The following is an 18,455-nucleotide window of genomic DNA, read 5'->3' as shown; positions in this document are numbered from 1 at the left end:
TATATATATACACAATGGGATATTATTATTCAGTCACGGCAAATGTTTTGTTACATATATATTTACCACATTGAAACATGCAAAAAAACCTATAACATGATGAACGGAATTGATGTCACTGAATTGTATAGTAAAATATGTTAAAAGAGAAAACGTTTTGTTACATATATATTTACCACAATAAAAAATGCAAAACAAGTGCATGTCATCTTAGGTTGCATCAACAAAAAATACGATGTCAGAATGGGGAGATGCTAAGTACCTACAGGCAGTCAGAGACCCTATCTTCCAATACTGAAGGACTGTCAAGGATTTAGACCAAACCAGGCTGACCCTGCTGGGAAGTGTGTTAAAAGCGGACGTCTTTAGCTAGGCTTGCCAGCTTCAGCAAATAAAAATACAGGATGCCTGGTTAAATTAGAATTTTACACAATATTTGGGACATACTTATACTAAGGTTTTATTGGTTGTTTATCTGAAATTCAAATTTAACTGGGCATGCTGTAGGGCATCCTGTCTTTCATATGTCAATAAAAGACCTACCCGAGACCTACTGAATCAAAATCTCTGGGGGTGAGATTGGTAACATTCCCCAGGTGTTTCTGATACAGCCCATCTGTGGACCAGGAATTGGGAGCTAGTGGGCTAGAGCAGTGGTTCTCAAATTTTATTGGACATCAGAATCAGCTGAGAGTGAATCATAGCTTGTGAAACGCAGATATCTGAGTCCCACCCCCAGAGCTCCTGATTCAGGACATCTGGAGTGGGGCCTGTAAGTCTGGATTTCTAACAAGTTCCCAAGTGATGCTGATGCTGCTGATCCCTGGACCACACTTTGAGATAAGGGCCTAACCAGTCTGGGTGGCTCCAACAGACAAAGCCAGGACTCCTGCAGGGAAGCCATCTAGAGTCAACTCCAGCTCAATCTAAGAAAGAAATTATTTTAAACAATCCAAACTTTAAAAAGTAAAAAACCAGCAGCTCATCCCAAGATGAGTGAACTCCCCATCGCAGGAGCTGTTCAGACAGGAGGTAGACATTATATTCACTCATTCACTCAACAAACACTCACCCAGCATCTACTCTGGGAGGGCCCTATGAAAGGCTGGGGATTTAGAGATGAACAAGATCCCATCCTGGCCCTCTGGGAGCTCAACAGGTAAAAAGCAGTGTAGTGAGATGAAAGAGAACTTGAGCTCAGTTGGTACAGAGTTTGTGTTTGGGGTGATAAAAAAAGTTTTGGAAATAGAGGTGATGGCTGCACAATTTGGGGAATATAATTAATGTCACTGAATTAGACAGTTAAAAATGGTCAAAATGATGAATTTTATGTTACGTATATTTTACCATAATAAAATTTTAAAACAGAGAGAGGGAGACAATTTGAGAAGCTATGGAAGCCTAAAAATGTCTGCAGCACTTCCTGGTTGGTTGTGGCAGGCTTCCTAGCACTGAGGTGGGATGGGGTGGGGGGTTGGGAGACAGGGAGACCAGAGCATGTGAGGCCTAGACAGGATTCAAGAGCTAAATGGTCAGATTTGGCAGGACCTGTGACTATAGGGCCATTTACTGTGATGGGGAACACGGAGGGTGTTATGGATTGAATTGTGTCCCTCCCAAAATGTGATGTAAATCCTAACCTGTGCATGGAGCCCTCGTGGCACAGTGGTTAAGTGTTTGGCTGCTAACCAAAAGGTCTGCAGTTTGAATCTACCAGCCGCTCCTTGGAAACTGTATGGAGCAGTTCTACTCTGCCCTAAAGGGTTCCTGCGAGTCGGAATCGATTCGTTGGCAATGGGTTTGGTTTTTTTGTTTATACCTGTGGTTAGAATCCCATCTGGGAACGGGTTTTCTTTGTTGGGTTAATGAGGCAGTATTAGTGTAAGGTGTATCTCAGGTCAAGCACTGGAGAAGCAGAGATAGGGGTAGATAGATGCCAAGCCACATGAAGAACGTTGAGGAACAGAAAAGACAAGGAGCTTCCTCCAGAGCCGACAGGGAAAGAAAATCTTCCCCTAGAGCCGGCACCCTAAATTCAGATTTCCAGCCTGTTAACCTGTGAGAAAATAGATTTGTTTTTTAAAGCTACCTCTTGTGGTATTTCTTGTGGTTATAACAACACTAGATAACTAAGACAGAGGGTGAATTGGAGACGTGTTGAGGGTGAAGGACCTGTGGGGATCAAGGAGGCAGATAGGGAGTCAAGAGTCATAACCCTAACCCTAGCCCTAATGCAAACGCTAGCTTGTTCTGTTTCTTGGGTATTTTGACATTGCAACTTTTTCCTCTACTGCTGATTGGCTATGAGACCCTGAATAAGTCCCTCTTCCTCTCTGGGCCCTGGTTTTTCTGCTGGACAATGAGGGAGCTGTACTCAAAGACCCCATAGGTCATTTTCTCCTCTGGAAAGGAAACCTCTATCTACCCCCTGCCTGCTGGTATAGGCAGTGGCTAGAGCTACACCAGCCACCACCGGGGCTCAGCCCCAGGGTCGTCCCCAGCACTGGGTCAGGTCCCAAGGGCAGGCCCAGATGCTGGAGCCAGCCAAACACAGTGCAGATTAAGTCATGTAGCTCTAATTTAATGCCTGCTGATAAGGGAGCACCCCCTCTTCTGTCATCCAGAAAACAGTTGAAAGGTCAGAGCCCTGATCTGCAAGCCTCATGGCTGGGCCCCTGGGCTAGCCTCCAACCCCAGGCCCAAACCTGGGTCCCTGAGCAGGCCTGGCCATAGGCAGGGTGGACCACACTGGCTGCTGGTGCCTGCAGGTATAGCTGTGCTGGTGGAGATTAACTGGAGGTGAAACAGCCCATCTGTACTGCAGGGTCCAGTCTATTCCAGAAACTCAGCTGCTGATAGGCATGGAGGCCTCTCAGCTAATGAGATCATCACTCACCCCTGCTCAGAGGGGGAGGATGCTCAGATCAGTGGTGGCCTGGGCAAGTCTAGGGGACAGCGAGTAGGCTGTAGTGAGCAGGAGACCACATATGGGTTCTGAGAGAGACATCCTGCCCTACCCTGGGGTGCCCTGGTTTGAGGGGGAGACAGGGCTATTCTTTTTGTGAACTCATGAGCCAAGTGACTCTGGACCTCAGTTTCCTTACCTGTGACATGGGACTAACAAAAGCATCCTCCTCATAGGTTTATTGTAAAGGACTAATGTATGTGAGATGTTAGCAGAGTGCCCGGCCTGCAATGAGCATTTCAGAATTGATACTGATGATCATTATTTGTCAGTGATGACCATCTTGATTTGGACGTAGTGTGGGTGAGAGGAGAGGTCCCTAGACATCCAGGTGAAGACGTCGAGGAGGCCTCAGATCATGGGTCTAGGCTCAGAAGGGTGAGGTCTGGCCCCTGTTTGGGAGACATCATTATATAGCTGGAGACTGAAACCAGACAGGGAACAAGATTGTTGGTTGTCTGGGGAGGGCATGGAGGGAGAGAGGGAGAGGGCAGGGGCCAGGGCCCAGGACAGGGGCTGGGGGATAGTGAGTGGCCATCTATTGGAGGACCTTGCTGGGATGACCTGGGCCACTTTTCTCTCCACCCCTGCTGGCCTCAGCAAACTCCTCCCTCCTCCTCCCCATCCACCCCCTTCACCCTCCACTCCACCTCACTTGCAGCACCTCCGGCCTCCAGCACCGTGGACAGCACCCACTTCACTAGCTCCGGGCCGCCTTTAGTCCTGGGGTTCAGAAGCCTCTCTTGCCCAGGGGTCCGCACCCATTCTTCTGGGGTGTCCTTTCCCTGTTCCTGCCAGAGGCCCACCTCCCCAGCAGTAATGCTGATACTCAGGGCCTCCACACCCCTCAAAGTTACACGTTCCCACAGCTTCAACTATGCTCTCCATCTGTAGTCACACACAATGTAACCACCTTCTTGCACAAATGTCTTTCTGCTGTCTCCCAATGGTTCCAGGAAAAGGGGAGGGGTGGCCAAGACACACTGGATTTGGAATCAGAAAACTTGAGCTTGAATTCTGGCTCTACCACTTCTGCCTAGGTGATCAGAGAAAGTCGTTAAACTACCTGAGCCTCAGTTTTCTCATCTGTAAAATGGAGACAATCCTCCTTACCCCACAGTGTGGTGGGATCGTTCATCCTTTGATTCTTTCAGTGACAAGCTTGTCATGAAGACAGATTCTGATACCCCCTCCTAACCCCTCACCCCGCTGCCCGCCCCCAGTGCTGGGGAGGGTCTACCTTTGCCTGGGATGGGCAGTGAAGGCTTCACAAAGGGAATGATGTTTGAAATGGCCCTTTGAAAGCTGAGTCTTCTTCAGGTAAGGAGGGGAGGCCAGGCAGGGGGCAGCATAGGCTAAGGGGCAAGGGCATGGCAGGGCCCGGGGACCTGGACTAAGAGGGCTAGGGTGGAATGGGATGCATGAGGTAGGAAGCTGCATTCCCTGAAGGTGGGGGCTGCAAACACAGGATCAGACCTTCCAGAGAAAAAGCCCAGTCTGGGGAGAGGAAGTGGGGAGGGACATACCTCCTCCCAAATTTCCTGGAAGAAAAAATTCTTTGTAACTGTCAAAAACATGACAGAACTGACAAATATGCATGAGACCAGGCACTCAGGTTGTAAAACTAAGTCCAAGTCTTTGTCAAGATTTATGAAGATATTTTATCTGGCTAAAAAAGAATAGCCGTCTCCATGGTGTCCAAGGAATCTAGGTGTGGCCCCCTCAGTACCCTGGCATTGAGGCCAGGCTGCACCTGTGGCACGGACATATTCCCTGCAGCAGTGGACAGAGGGGCTGCTCTCTCTCCTGTCAGGCTCTCCCTTCCCCGTGGGGACCCTTCTCTAGACTTCTAGCCTGTGAGCCCAAGCATGAGGTAGGGGGCCCAAAGGTAATAAGTCAGTGGCTACAACAAACCAGAAACCCTCCTTTGTGCCCAAGCGGCAGGCCTGGTCCTGAGTAAGAGCCACATGATCAGGAGATAGTCCCTTGGCCTCTAGGCAGGAGTGAGTCACTCATTCATGTTACAGCTATTTAGTTAGTGGCCACTCTGAACCCCATCAGACGACAATAGAGAAATGCAGGGAGAGGAGCACAGACTGATGGTTATAATGCAACAAGATCAGTGCTGTGATGGGGGACATGTGGCAGAGCCTCTAATGAGCTGGGGTGTGAGGGGAGAAGATTAGCTGGGAGGTCTTCCTGGAGGAGAGATCTTGAAGCATCAAGTAGGAGTTGGTGGGACAAAGAAGAGGAGAAAGGATGTTCTGGGCAGAGGGCATGGGACATACAGGAAGAAGTCTTGGAAAGGAGAGAAGGAAGGGTATGAGCTTGTGTATGGCTGAGCACAGTGGGCCAGAAAGGGAGCAAGGGCCAGGCCTTCAAGACCAGGCTGAAGAGCTAAGATTGTACCCTGTAGGCAATAGGGAACCAGTAAATGGTGTTGAGCCGAAGAGGTCATGTTCAGTAAGATTCCTCTTGCTGCCTGGTGCCCCTACCACACCAGTCAATATCCCCAGCTCCATCAATGTGGCCCCTCACCTTTGGAGAGAGGTCTAACTCTAAAGGACAGCCCAGTCCACGTTAACCAAGACAGACAGAAAAACGGAGTGGTAGATAGCCCTACCAATCTGGGATCAAATCGCTTCTCTGTGCCCTAAAGCAAGTGGCTGAACCTCTGTTCTCAGTTTTCTCATCTGTAAAATGGGGTTAATATTAGTAACCCTCTCTCAGGGTGATGGTGAGGAGTAAACAAATTAACATATGTGCAATGCAGTGCCTGTATTATGTGTAAGTTCTGCATGTACGTGTTAGCTATTGTTATTACCCACAAACAATACCAACCAGTCTAAACCGCTGCAGGCAGTGAGTGAGACCCTAAGAAATACAGACCAGTATAAATCAGAACTGATCAGGTAGATAATGTACCGTTCTAAATCAGTACAAACTTGCGAAGACTAGTAGACCAATAAGGTCGCTTTCCACAAAGACTAAGGCACATCCACCAGTACAGACCAGTATACCCGGATAAGAGGAACGCGGCTCAGGCAGGCCGGCAGTGAGAGGGTTAGCAGAGTGAGCTTCCTCTCAGCCTCCCTGGAGTCTCTCTCGGGAGGCTCCTTGGTGCTGCTGTTTGTTACCCAACCCTCAAGAAGACACTGTAGGGGGGAGGGAGAGATGCTGAAAGCCTTTCTTTCAATTATTCAGCAGCTGAGCTTCCTGCTGCCCCTGCTGGAGCCAGGAGACCGCCTTGGCCAGAGCCCCAGACTGGGTCTGGCGGGGATGGGGGTGGGAGGGCTGATTCCTGGAGGGGCAGGCAGCCTGGTCTGTGGGTTGCTGGCCATACAGCGCCGTGCCTCAGCCTCTCTGCCCTCCCTATCCAGCCCAGCATGGGGTGGGACTTGGGGTTGTCCCCTTCCCTGCAGTCTGTGCTGTGGAATGGGGCAGCTGGACTGGCGATGTTCCCAGAGCTAGAATGGGGTGTCCAGGGCAGGCAAGGCAGGGATGGTAAGCCCCCTGCCCACAGGAGAAAGCCCAGGCAGCTTAGCCTGGCACACGGGTTCTGCATGACCAGCCCCAGCCTGGTCTCTGCCCCACCCACCCTGTGCCCTACACTGTTCCCTGTGCCTGGAATGCCCTTCCCTTCCACCCATCCTACAAGACTGAGCTCAAACATCACCTCCTCTGTGGAGCCTTCCCTGACCTCCCCTGGCTGACATGCCTCTGCTGTGCTCCTGGAGCCTCACCCTCCAATCACTGTTCTCAGCACCAACCTTGTCCTAACATGACCATTTGCTCCCTGGCCGGACTGAGGGCTCCCAAGGCAGTGACTGTGCTGCCTCCATCTTTGTGTCCCGAGTGCTCAGCACAGGGCTTGGCACAGAGCAGCCACCTGTGAATGTTTGTTGAAATCCAGCCTGTGTTTGTACTGATGGGGAGCTCACGACTCATTTTCTACCACCCCCATCTCCAGGAGCCTCAGAGAGAAAGGTCTTGGTTCCCTCTCTCAATATGGGCAGGCCATGTGTGTACTGACATTTGCATGGGCCACATTGTCATATACTTTGTAAGCCCTGGAGTTCAGCTCTGTCTTTGAACAGATGTGGGAGGCATTTGCTTGGCCCTGAGGCTCCCCTCATGAGTCCAAGGCCCCTGCTCCTGTTCCTGTTGTCTCTGATGTGGGTCCCCAGAGCAGAGAGTCTGGGTGGCACGTCTTTAGGGACAAGGAAGCCCGCAGTATAGGACATATAGCCCAGGTGAGACAAGTGCAGACAAATGTAGCCATACAGAGCCTTGAAAATGTGACAGACCCAGCCAAGCCAGGAGGTCAGACTGGCCACATAAGCAGAAGACAGACAATGTGGACCAGTATTATAGACCAGTGCCTTGGGTCAGAACAAGCAACACTGGTCATTGAAAATAATACAGAACCAGTTCAACCCAGTAGACAGGCCTGTATAGATCAGCAACCCATTGTTGATTCTGATTCATAGTGACCCTATAGCATAGACCAGTACAGACACCAAATAAAGCAAGCAGTGTCTTAATTTCCCTCCCCTGTGCTCTAGTGGAACAAAGGAATCCTTGCCCCTACCCAGCCCACTCTACTCCCTTTCAGGGCCCTCAGCACCTTCGGGGAGGCGGGAGCCTTCCAGCCAGGTAGCAGAAGGCATATCTGGGGCTGCAGGGGCTGGGATGGGGATGGGGGTGGTGGTCCTGAGGAGAGCTGCTGCTGAACCTGGCAAAGAACCTTCTTGGGGCTGAGCTGTCACTGATGGGATGGGCTGCAGGGAGGTGGTGATCCTCAAGTCCTGGGATGGGCGATGCAAGCCAGATGGCCTTGTAGAGATGTCCTAGGCAGAGCCACCTGCATGTTAGGACTCCATGTTCTCTGAAGACCCTTCCAAGCTGGCCTCTGGGGCTGACCCTGGAGTAAAATTGGAGCCACACTCTCACCAGCTTCTATCATCTCCTTCTCCTCTCCCCAGGATCAGACGCTCCCCCGCCCACACCAGGGAGTTGGGCTGAGGAAGGGCAAGATGGGCTAGAAGCTATATGATCAGTTCCCTTTGCCTCTTGGGGCCTCAGTTTCCCCATATGGACTGGTTGTCAGGGGCCTGGATACTGGTGGGGTCTGGGTAGGGCTGGGTTCTGAGCCTCTGGCACTCCAAGACTGGGAAGAATTAAAGCTGGGGGGTGATGTACATTTGCAGAAAGGAAGGGTGTGTGCTGGACAGACAGGGCCCTTCCTCCCCCTGGGGAGGGTGACAGGAGAAGCCAGGGGCAGTTGCCTCCACTCTCCACACAATCTCATTATGGAAAATTCCCTCTGTTGACTCAGCTCTAATCAGGCAGGCTGCCCTGGGCATCCCCCCACCAACCCAGGTTTCTGCTGGGCTGGGTGAGATCAAAGAGAGAGCCGAAGCTGGGGGCTGGAGCATCGCCTGCCATTCCCATCGATCCAGATGTGCCTCTGGTTGCTAGGCAACAGTCTCCAGTCTCTCCCGTCCTGCCTCCTCCAGGGGCTGCAGGATGGGGCAGTAAAGAGAGAGAGAGAGAGACCCCACATTCATTCTCCATGTCTTCCCTTACCGAGCTGGAGATCTCTGTCACCAAGCCTTCCTCCTTCCCCAGAAGTGCCCGCCTTCTAGAGGCTTGACCCTCCCTCAAAAATGGACCCCCTTTCTCCCCTCACATTTGTATTCATCTCCAGAATACTCTAAATCCACACCTTCTCTGCCCCACTTATGGACTCTCTCAGGAAGATGGGCCAGCTCTTCACTATTGAGGAAACCAAGGCCCAGAGGGGCAAAAGGACCCTCAGGGAGTCAGTAAAGAAGTCAAGACAAGGCTCCAGGCTCCCAGCTCCCAGCCCAGGGTGGGCTAGATGGAGGAACCATTTAATCTGGAGAGAATAGCTCTGAAGACCAATTCACACTCCCATTTTTGAGTGGGTTGGCTTTTTTTCTCCCAAAACGTAGGATGCATTTCATAGTATTTTTTTGTTTCAGTGCTATAATTTAAAACTCTAAGTTGTGTTTTAAAACAGCAATAAAAATGTACTGTGGGTTTTAGGGGCTGTAACTGACTAAATAATGCAAATCAGATCATTTTATCAGTTTAATATTTTGCATAATTTATCTACCCGATACTGCTCATCTTTTTAAAAAAATTTTTTTTTAATTGAGTATGTATGCTTCTTCCCAGAAGTTGTTATGTGGTGACCTACTTAGATCATGGCTTATTTAAGATTTTAAGGTCTCTTTCCTACCAAGGTCTTTACAGACCTTGGAAATGGAGGAAGTAAAGTATCTTGTTCTTACCCCTGGTGCCTCCTCAAACTTTAAAAAAAATGTAAGAGGTGAGGGCCCAGTCCTGCAGGCTGCTGGGAAGCACACTGTCCCTGGGCAGCAGCCCTGGTGCCCTTGGTGCTGCCACTGCCTGCCAGCTGTCCCGCCTGCAGAGCATCTACAGCTTCTCCCCTACTCCCTGCCCAGCACAGCCACACACTTCAACTCCGAGAGGCACAGCTATTCAGGGTCCTTGACAAATGGTAGCCAATTAATGTCAATTAATCTGATTAGCCTAAATAGTTAATTAAGCAGTTAATTAGCAACATCATTGACAATAACCCATGGCTCCTGAGGGACTGCGGGTTGGAGGTGGGAATGGTGGAGGCGGGGGCCCCACTTGCTCTGGGGAACCACTTAAGATCATACAGGGCATGGGGGCTGCTCAATAGCAATGGCCTCTTTGAGTTCCTCCCCCTGCTGCCCCACCAGCCCCAGAATCTTCATTGGGCATCTGACCCTACCCCAGTCACGACCCCTCCTCCAGCCCCCTAAACCCTAGGGTTTAGAAGGTCCAATTTCTGTGGCGAGGCTGAACCTTAACACAGTAGATGAGGAGAAAAGGCCTCCTGTCTAGGACACTGTCCCACCCTAAAACCTCAGAGAGGAGTCCCTGCCTCTGCTGGCCCCACCCCCATCCCAGACCAAGGACCTTGCAGGTTACAACCCCAGTAGTGCCACAGACTTCTCCAAGATGCAGAACAGCCCTGGGAGGGAATTATTATCTTTAAGCCCATTTTACAGATGAAGAAACCGAGTACTGCCTATATGCCAGGCCCTGTGCTTGCACTGGGGATCCACAAGAATGAATAACACAGGGTCCCTGCTCTCTAAGAGCTCCCGTCTGGAGCAGCGTAGGACAGTACAGGCTCTGTGGTTCCACCACTTCTTAGCTGGGTGGCCTTGGCGAAGGTATTAACCTCTCTGTGCCTATTTCCTTAACTGTAACATGGCTACGTCATAGAATCATTGTGAAGACTAACTGCGTTAGCGTGTGTAGAGTGCTGCGAGCAGTGCCTGGTGCATGGTTAAGGCTATGAGAGAGTTCTTAGTGATTACTGAGGGAGGTGGAGGAGAAGCAACCGGCCAGAACAGAGCATACACGAGGGGCTGAGGAAGCAGTGGCACCAGGCACTTGTGGACACACGGAAGGAGGACAGAGCTTGGAACAAGGCATCACAGAGATGACATCCGAGCCAAGCCTTGAAGTTTAAGCAGCAGAGGAAGAGGAAAGAACTGTACTTCAGGCAAAGCCAATAAGGCATGGGTTCTTGACTGTAGCTCCTACAGTCACCTGGGAGCTTGTGAAAATGCGGACTCCCAGGCCCCATACTCAGATTCTGAATCAGTCGTTTTGGGTAGTTCCCAGGAATCTGCTTTTCAAGGACTTTTCTGGAATTACTGAGGCAGGTACTCTGCACCTAGAGACTATGGTTGCAGTCGCCCTGGCTGCCCCAGGTAGGGAGGAGCAAGCTGCAGTAGGAGAGGCCCCAGGGCATATGACCAGTGTCCTGAGAACACACTGCAAGTTGCAAGTTCCCCTATTCTCTCCATCTGCCCAAATCTGCGCTTCTTCAAGGGTGACCTTCCTGAAATGGCTCTGGATGTGCGCTTACCTGCTGGAAACAGTCCTAGAGTTCTCTGTGGTTCTCAGTGCCTTGGCACTCGATGCCCCTCCTGGGGACTGCCTCCCCAGCATGGTCCTCTGCGCCTCAGCCGAGGCCCCACTCTCCAGCCACACTATTCCCTGAGTGCCTGGTGCTCTTTCCTCTTCCACATCTCTGCTCATGTTGTTCCCTTTGCGAACTCATCCTGTGAGGCCCATCTGTGATGCCTGCCCCAAAGTCACCCAGGCAGGTAAGCTCCCCTACCAGTGCCCTGGCAGCCCTCGGGGTGCTCCCCACATCATGCATATTCCATCCAAAGACATTCGCCACTTAGGAGCTTTGCTCCCCGCTAGACTGAGGGCTGCTCCTCCCTTCCTGCAGGGCCTAGCACAGGGCTCGGGGATGACAATGACAAGTGAGCTTTTAGCTCAGAGGAGCTGCTGAGCACATTTCTGATGCATGAAATGAATGAATGAATGAATGAACGACCATGTGCTGCTTGCTGATATCTGAGGAAAACAGAATGTGAGAGGCAGAGAAGAGAGCTATACCTGGGAGAATAATGGATGGGTCACAAGGACCAAGAAGTCCCTGGGTGGTGTAAACGGTCAATGGGCACAGCTGTTAATAGAAAGGCTGGAGGTTCAAGTCCACCTAGAGGCACTGAGAAGAAAGGCCTGGTGATCTGTTTCTGAAAAATCAGACATTGAAAACCCTATGGAGCACAGTTCCACTCTGACACACGTTGGGGGGCCATGAGTCAGAAATGACTCAACAGCAACTGGTGGTGGTGTGTGGAACAAGAACATAGAAGCACAGACAAGGCAGGGTCAGACAGAGAGGAGAGACAGGACTGCGGACAGTCCCAGCTTCCCTCCCTCCCCCGAGGTCCTCTGTGCCAGCCCTGCAGCTCACTCTCTAAACCTGGGGCTCTGTGTCTGATACTGCAGCTGGGGAAGGGCATGCATGGCAGGTTTCCCCACCTATCACCCTGCCGCTGCTCCGTGGGTCTTCTTTCTTTCTGCATGAGCCTAGACTGGAGCACATGTACACACACCCCTGTCAAATCTCCCAGAGGTGAGCCTCTGGGACCGGTCTGCTTCTCAACTGCCCCATCACCCCCTGCCTGGATGAATGCAGCAGCTCTTCCCTCGCCTCTCTGCCCTTGGCCTCCTTCCCTCTATCGCCCATCCAACTGCAGCCAGAGCCGGCTTCATAAAGGGCAAACCTGACCATTTCGCTCTCTGGCTTCACAGCCTTCCAAGACTCCTCATGGCTTTCCAAACAAATTCCCAGATCTTACAGTGCTTTTCAAGGTCCTTCATGACCCAACCAGCCTACCACTCCCACTGGACCGCCTCTCTCTGTTCTGCAGCATGGCCGTTGTGCTATGGCTACGCTAGATAATCCATTACCCCCTTAATTCAGCCAGGACCTCCCATACCTGTGGGCCTCTGCTCCTGCTCTTCTCTGGAATGTCATTCCTCTGACTTCTCTGTCTGGCACCTTCCCTGTCAATCTTCAAGGCCCAACTTAAATGTCACTTCTCCAAGAATTGTCCTCTGACTGCCCACATCATTGTGGACATCTCTTAGCTCTAGCAGGACCTCAATGGGATGTCACTGGCAGTTGCCCCGACTGCCTTGCTTTCCCACTAAACTGGGAGCTCCTCAAGGTCAAGGACAGCATCTGATTCAGGTTTGTGTCTCCAGTGCTCATACTATGCCCAGAAAATAGTAGGCAGGTAATAAATGTTGAGTAAATGGTGACTGTCATCTCTCAGGGGTGCACTGGATTTTACCTATCCTCGGCGTTCCTGGGTGGACTTGGCTGCTAACTGAAAGACTGGAGGTTCTAATCCACCCAGAGTCACCTCAGAAGAAAGGCCTGGCAACCTACTGAAAAATTAGCCATTGAAAACCCTATGGAGCACTGTTCTACTCTGACACACATGGGCTCACCATGAGTTGGAATCCACTTGATAGCAATTTTTTTTAAGGTGCTTTCATACTCATAACCTAAGTTACTTCTCATATCACACCTGGAGGCAGGTAGTAACAGGCCCATTTTATAGAAGAGAAAACAGACCTGAGAGTGGAGGCTGGGGCACAACTAAGATTGGAGCCCAGGTCTCCTAATTCCCAGTTCTGAGATCTTTCTTCTGAGGCCTTGTGGCATCAAGGTTTTCAACCTCCCCAGTGCAACCTTCTCCTGTCCCCCACCCCAGCAGCTCTGGCCACTCCCCCTCTCAGTCCCTGAGAAGAGGGGTACTGAGCGAGCTAGCAGACTTCACCCTCTGGCTCACCCTGTTACAGACCCCAAAGCCATCCTCTCCATGGGAAACCCACAGCCAGCAGACTCCAAAGGTGCGTCCCCAACGGGAGGAATATGGTGGTGCTCTCTCCACAGGCTTTCTGGGAAGCAGCTCCACTCACATCCAGCCTTTGTATGGCCATTAAAAGTATTTTTCTGAAGAATCTTTAAAGACATCAGAGAATGTTCACAATAGAGTGAAAAATAGGATATTCCCCCAACAGTGTGATCCCAGTTATTTAACTCTATGTGTCTATGAATGCAGAGAGAAAAACCTGGAATGAAATACCCCACCATGCTAATAGTGGTTATCCTGGGTGGTGGGATTATAGATGATTTTACTATTCTCTTTGGCTTCTGTATTTCCCAAATCTTTTACAATGAAGATGTGCCATTCTTAAAATCAAAAGAATTCAATAAAACTTACTTTTACCTGTCTCCATCCTGGAGCGTTCTGGGGAGTGAGACTAGGGTTGATGGTGGGGATGAGGCTCAGGACTGGGAGAGGGCTCCATGCCACAGGCCAAATGCAAGGCCAGAAATAGGCAGGCCCAAAACTCCTCAGCTTAATAAGCTTTCTGTACCCCAGGGTCTGGTTCACTGGGCCCAGGCCTCTTCATAGGCCTCAAAGGCCCAGCAGGATGCTGAGGGAGCTGAGGTACTGTCTGCTGGCTCCAGCTGGCACAGCAGCTTCTGCAGTGGGCAGGAGGCCAGGGCGGGGGCGGCAGGAGGCTGAGGCCAGGCCGACTAGCAAGGAAGCAGCGCCACAGATGGATGGGCTGGTGTCTTTTGGCTACTGGGGGAGTCCCTGGGAGTTGGGGGCTGCTCTGGAGCCAAGGAGCGCATGATCACTGAGGCCATTCTCCCAGGCCAATAGTCAGTGTGGTCCATCTGGACCTGGCTCACCTGCTCCTGTCCCCTGACAGCTCAACTCTGAATGACAGAGGCTCCAGGACATGGGGCCAACAGGGCTAGCCTCTGGGGATGGAGCTATCTCCTTTCTATGCTAGTGACCCAGAAGAGGGTGAAGAGGCAGGAACCCAGAGGTGTCAACAGGCACTAAGCCACAAGAAGGACCTAGGCAGGGGGTCTGTAATTTTTGGCAGTGAGTCCCTCTGGCCATAGAGCCCCTCTGCTGTTCTGGGCCTCCAGCCCTCTCACTGATCTCTTGGTCCCCTCACTGAGCACCCTCTCTCTTTGACCTCTTCCTCTTCACCAAATCACTTCCCCTTTCTCAACCCCCTCCCCCTCACAGAACTCCCTCCCCTTTTGTCAAACTCCTCTGCCACTCATTGAATGCCTCTTTCCTTCCCTGAGCTTTTCCCCCCTCACTGAGCCTCCTTTACCTCTACTGAGCCTCCTGCCCTCCATGAGTCCCCCCCTCACTTATCCTGTCTCTGCTCACTAAGCATCTCCCCCTTTCTGAGCTCCCAACGCTTCACTGACCCAAGTCTTGGCATTGAGAAGGAGCCTCTCCCCCATTTCTCACCTGGCCAGCCTTCCCATCTCAGCCTGGATCAGTAGCCATACAGACCATCCCTCTGCAGGGCCCCATATCCTCTCTTTATGGTATCAGCTGCAAAATCCCTCCCCCTCCCTGAGACCCCATAAAGAAGCCTCCACCACCATCCCCCTGCTACAACCTTGGATGCCAGACCTATGCATGTGGGTCCTGGGGAGCCTTCCTGGCCCTGGTAAATGACTCTGGGAGGCGGTGGAGGCATCTTCAGTGTCCCTGCAGGCCACATCACACTTGGTGGTCTAACCCTGGCTCAACCCCTTTCATTAAGACCTGCAAGTCCATAGGTGGTAGGGAGGGATGAATTTTAAATCTCAGCTCCAACTAATAAATCAAACCATGAAACACTGGAGGTGACTTCTACCTCTGCCGATAGAACCACGAGGCTTCCTGACATACAAATTTATAGAGCAGAAAGATCTCAAAATCTTGGTGCTGGCAGGCCTTCTGGGTCATCTAGTCAAACCCCATCATCTTATGGTTGGGGACATGGAGACCTAGAGACAAGAAGGGACCTGTTCAAGGTCATAAAGTGGGCCTAGAAAGGTCTCAGGACTCCTGTCCCTGGGCACGCATTTACCTTCACCACATGCTCCCCAAGCCCACAATGCCCTGGTTGACCCCTCACCCAGGAAAGCCTAGAGAATTGAGGACAGAGTGGCACTGTGGAACCCACACTGGCCCTGAGGCAGCTGGCTTGGATTGCACCAAGATCTTGCTCTGTAACCTTGAGAAAGTCATGTCCCACTTCCAGGCCTTGGTTTGCTCCTCTGTGAAATGGAGACAGTTGCACCTTTGGCACCAGGTTGTGTAAGGATGAAATGAGATCATTTATGTGAAGTGACTGGCCCATGGGAGGGGCTCAAAGTGTGTAGAGGAGTTAAGGAAGAGAGGCTGGGCTCTCCCATCTCCTCACTGGCACCCCTGGCAGGCTGCTGGGACAGGAGGTCTATGATATTGTTCCTGGGGCAAGTAAGAAGTGGGCAGTGGAGGAGAAAAGTCAGTAGGGGAGGCTGACCTCAGCAGTGCTGGCAGCTGCTTGTGACCATTGCCCCACTGCTGGGGGTGAGGACTAACCACTCGGGAAGTAACAGACAATCACCAGCTTGCCAAGGTCAGCAAGAGGCTGCCAGGCAAAGGAGGTGAAACGTATGTGCAGCAGTAAGCAAATGGGCCTGCCAGACCCAGACTCCCCCTCTGGCAGGTGTGACAGTGGTGGGAGTGGGCGGGGAGGGGGCCCCCACATGGCCAATTCAGAGTACATCTCACCTCCAAATATCCCAGTGACCTTGGGGGAGTCACCTCCTCACTGCACTGCTCATCCCTACTCATATGCCTCAGGCTCCCCACCTGTAAAACTGACATCATGAATCAAGAAACTGACATTTAACTGGGCCTTGCTATCAAGGGGCTGGGACAGCTCATCAGCTTTACTCCTGCTCCAGGGAAGACAGCCTGGGTCGATTCATGACGTTGGGAAAGTCACTCAGCCTCGTTTCTTGGCTGTGAAATAGGGGCAATGATGCCTTCCTTGTGAAGCTTTTGTGAGGATTAACCGAGTCAACTTAGAACATCCTAGGATGTCCCTAGGATGGAGCCTGGCATGAGATCCTCAGCCAAGGTCCATCTTCTGTGGTAACAGAAAGACATGCCTTCAGCAATGCCGGAAACTCTCACCTTTTTCCAGGTCTCCCATAAGAAATTCTTATTTGTATTCAATTTACTAACACTCACTCAGCATCTTACACTTTAAAAGTATTTTCCCATCCATTATTTGGTTATTCCTTTCAACAGCTCTACAAAGTAGATACTGTTAACACTATATCTGCTTTACAGATTGAGAAGCAGACTCAGAAAGGTTAACTGGCTTACCTGAGGTTGCACAACTAGATTTAAACCCATGTCTCTCTGATTTCAGAGTCCATGACTCCCTACCCACCTACCTCCACCTCCTAAAATCCGATCAACTTTTTATTCGCTCTTCAAGAATACCTCCTCTACCTTTCACAGGAGAGTGGGATGGGGCATAAAGTTAAGAAACCAAAAAGCTGGTGTTGTGTGGGAGCAACTTCTTAGCCAGCTTGGTCCTATTTCTGGCTGGCGAAGAACTTGGTACATGTTGGGGTCATGACCTTAAGATGCTCCCTGGACCAAGAGACTCTCCAGCTCCTGCCCTGCTCACTCTCCATCAAAGTACCTGCCTCTTCTCTAGATACAGGACAAAAGACCAGTCCAGGACCCGGCGCCAGAAATGGGTGAGTGAATGAGATCTTAGGGGAGTGAGTAGCTATGGCTGACAGAGAGCACAGGCTTTGGAGTCCCAGGTCAGACCTGAGTGCTTTTCTCCAGTTCCCCACACAGATCCATCCCCACAATGGACCTGCTGCCAGGAACAGGAACTGCAGGAGGCTTCAACTCTGTCCAGGCTGGAGCCCTGGGAGGGAGGGGGAGGAGGATGTGAGGCAGAGGCTGCGTCTCTTCTCTCCTCTCTGCCAGGAATTTGCTCCGGGGCTGGGCACATTCTGAGCCCCAGAAATTCTCCCTGGGCGTCCAGAGAGCCATAAAGGACCCCTCCTAAACTCTTAGTAGCTATTTTCTCTCTTGTGTCCTCTTTCCTCCTCCCAGTGTGAGAGTAAATGCTATCTTGTGTGAGACCCAGTTCTCATTGCCAGCTCCTGCCTCCCCAGGGGCATTTGGGCAGCTGGGAAAGGGGCCATACTGTCCTCTCTGCTGGCGCCTCATGCTGGACAGACCTCCACCGTTCAGGTAGGGCCTCTCTCCTCCACCCCCCAGTGACCAGAACCTCCACAGGGTCCCTGCATTGGCCTTTCCCTTCCTTGGGGAGTGGGTCCTTATCCTTAGCTGGGGGAAGCCAATTGGACTGCGTTTGGGGACCTTCCTGGCTTCCTCAAGGACCTGACCATGGTCATTTATGCCCAGGGGATTCCTGCCTGTGACCCCACAGGGTTCTGACTTTCTTCATCCCTCTCAATGAAATGAACAACGTTCCTCACTTCTGTTCCCCAGGTGCCTCACACCCTTGGACAGACACTCCAGCAGTCCCCAACACCTGCTCTCTGCTCCGGAGCCTGTGGATCCCGGGGCCCCGGCCCCGCTGGGGAGGCCCGAGGTTCAACCCAGCCCCAACCCCTCTGGGAAATGCCCTCGCCCCACCAGGGGCTCTCACCTCCCCGCTCACCGCCGCGCTTCGCCGGGCGCTAAAGCCAGGCCCTCCTGCCCTGCTTGTCCGGGACGCCTCCAGGCCGCCTACTCGGCTCGGTTCGGCAGGGCAGCTCCGCGGCCCCCGTGGCCCCGCGCCCTCGGTTTCCCCGCGGGTGCCTCCGCCGCCGCCGATTGCTGAAATGCTGGACAGCGCACCACCATGGAGGCTGCCTCCCTGTCTGCCCGCCGGCCAGAGGGCCCGGCGCCTGGCGCCCACAGCGCCCTCCGCAGGCCTGGAGGGCCGCCCGCAGTGGAGGCCAGGGATTGGAGCGTGGGGGAGGAACCCTCCGCCGCGAGGACAACTGTTTCACCCCTTGCAGGTGGGGTCGCGCCAGCCTCGTGACATTATTAATTTGGAACTAGGAGTGGAACTTAGTTTCCTGAGTTCTCGGCGGGGCGATGTATCTAAGAGGGTTCCAGGGTCAGGTTGGGGGACGCCCCCATGAGGCCGCTTTCATCGAGCTTCCTGGTGGCTAGACCGA

The 18,455-nt window shown here is 52.1% G+C and overlaps 1 protein-coding gene across 1 annotated transcript in view; it reads right to left on the bottom strand.

The window, feature by feature from the left end:
• The window catches only part of SRRM3 (serine/arginine repetitive matrix 3), a 56,881-nt gene extending 38,763 nt beyond the window's left edge, over nucleotides 1-18,118 (bottom strand). Inside the window, exon 1 of the mRNA XM_023740271.1 lies at nucleotides 17,939-18,118. The gene's annotated coding sequence lies outside the window, so the exon portion shown is untranslated. The remainder of the gene's footprint in view (nucleotides 1-17,938) is intronic.
• Between the last annotated feature and the right edge of the window lie 337 nt (nucleotides 18,119-18,455).

This window comes from Trichechus manatus, unplaced genomic scaffold (genome assembly GCF_000243295.1).
Source record: "Trichechus manatus latirostris isolate Lorelei unplaced genomic scaffold, TriManLat1.0 scaffold00151, whole genome shotgun sequence".
NCBI lineage: Eukaryota > Metazoa > Chordata > Mammalia > Sirenia > Trichechidae > Trichechus > Trichechus manatus.
This window is presented reverse-complemented; position numbering and strand designations above follow the sequence as displayed.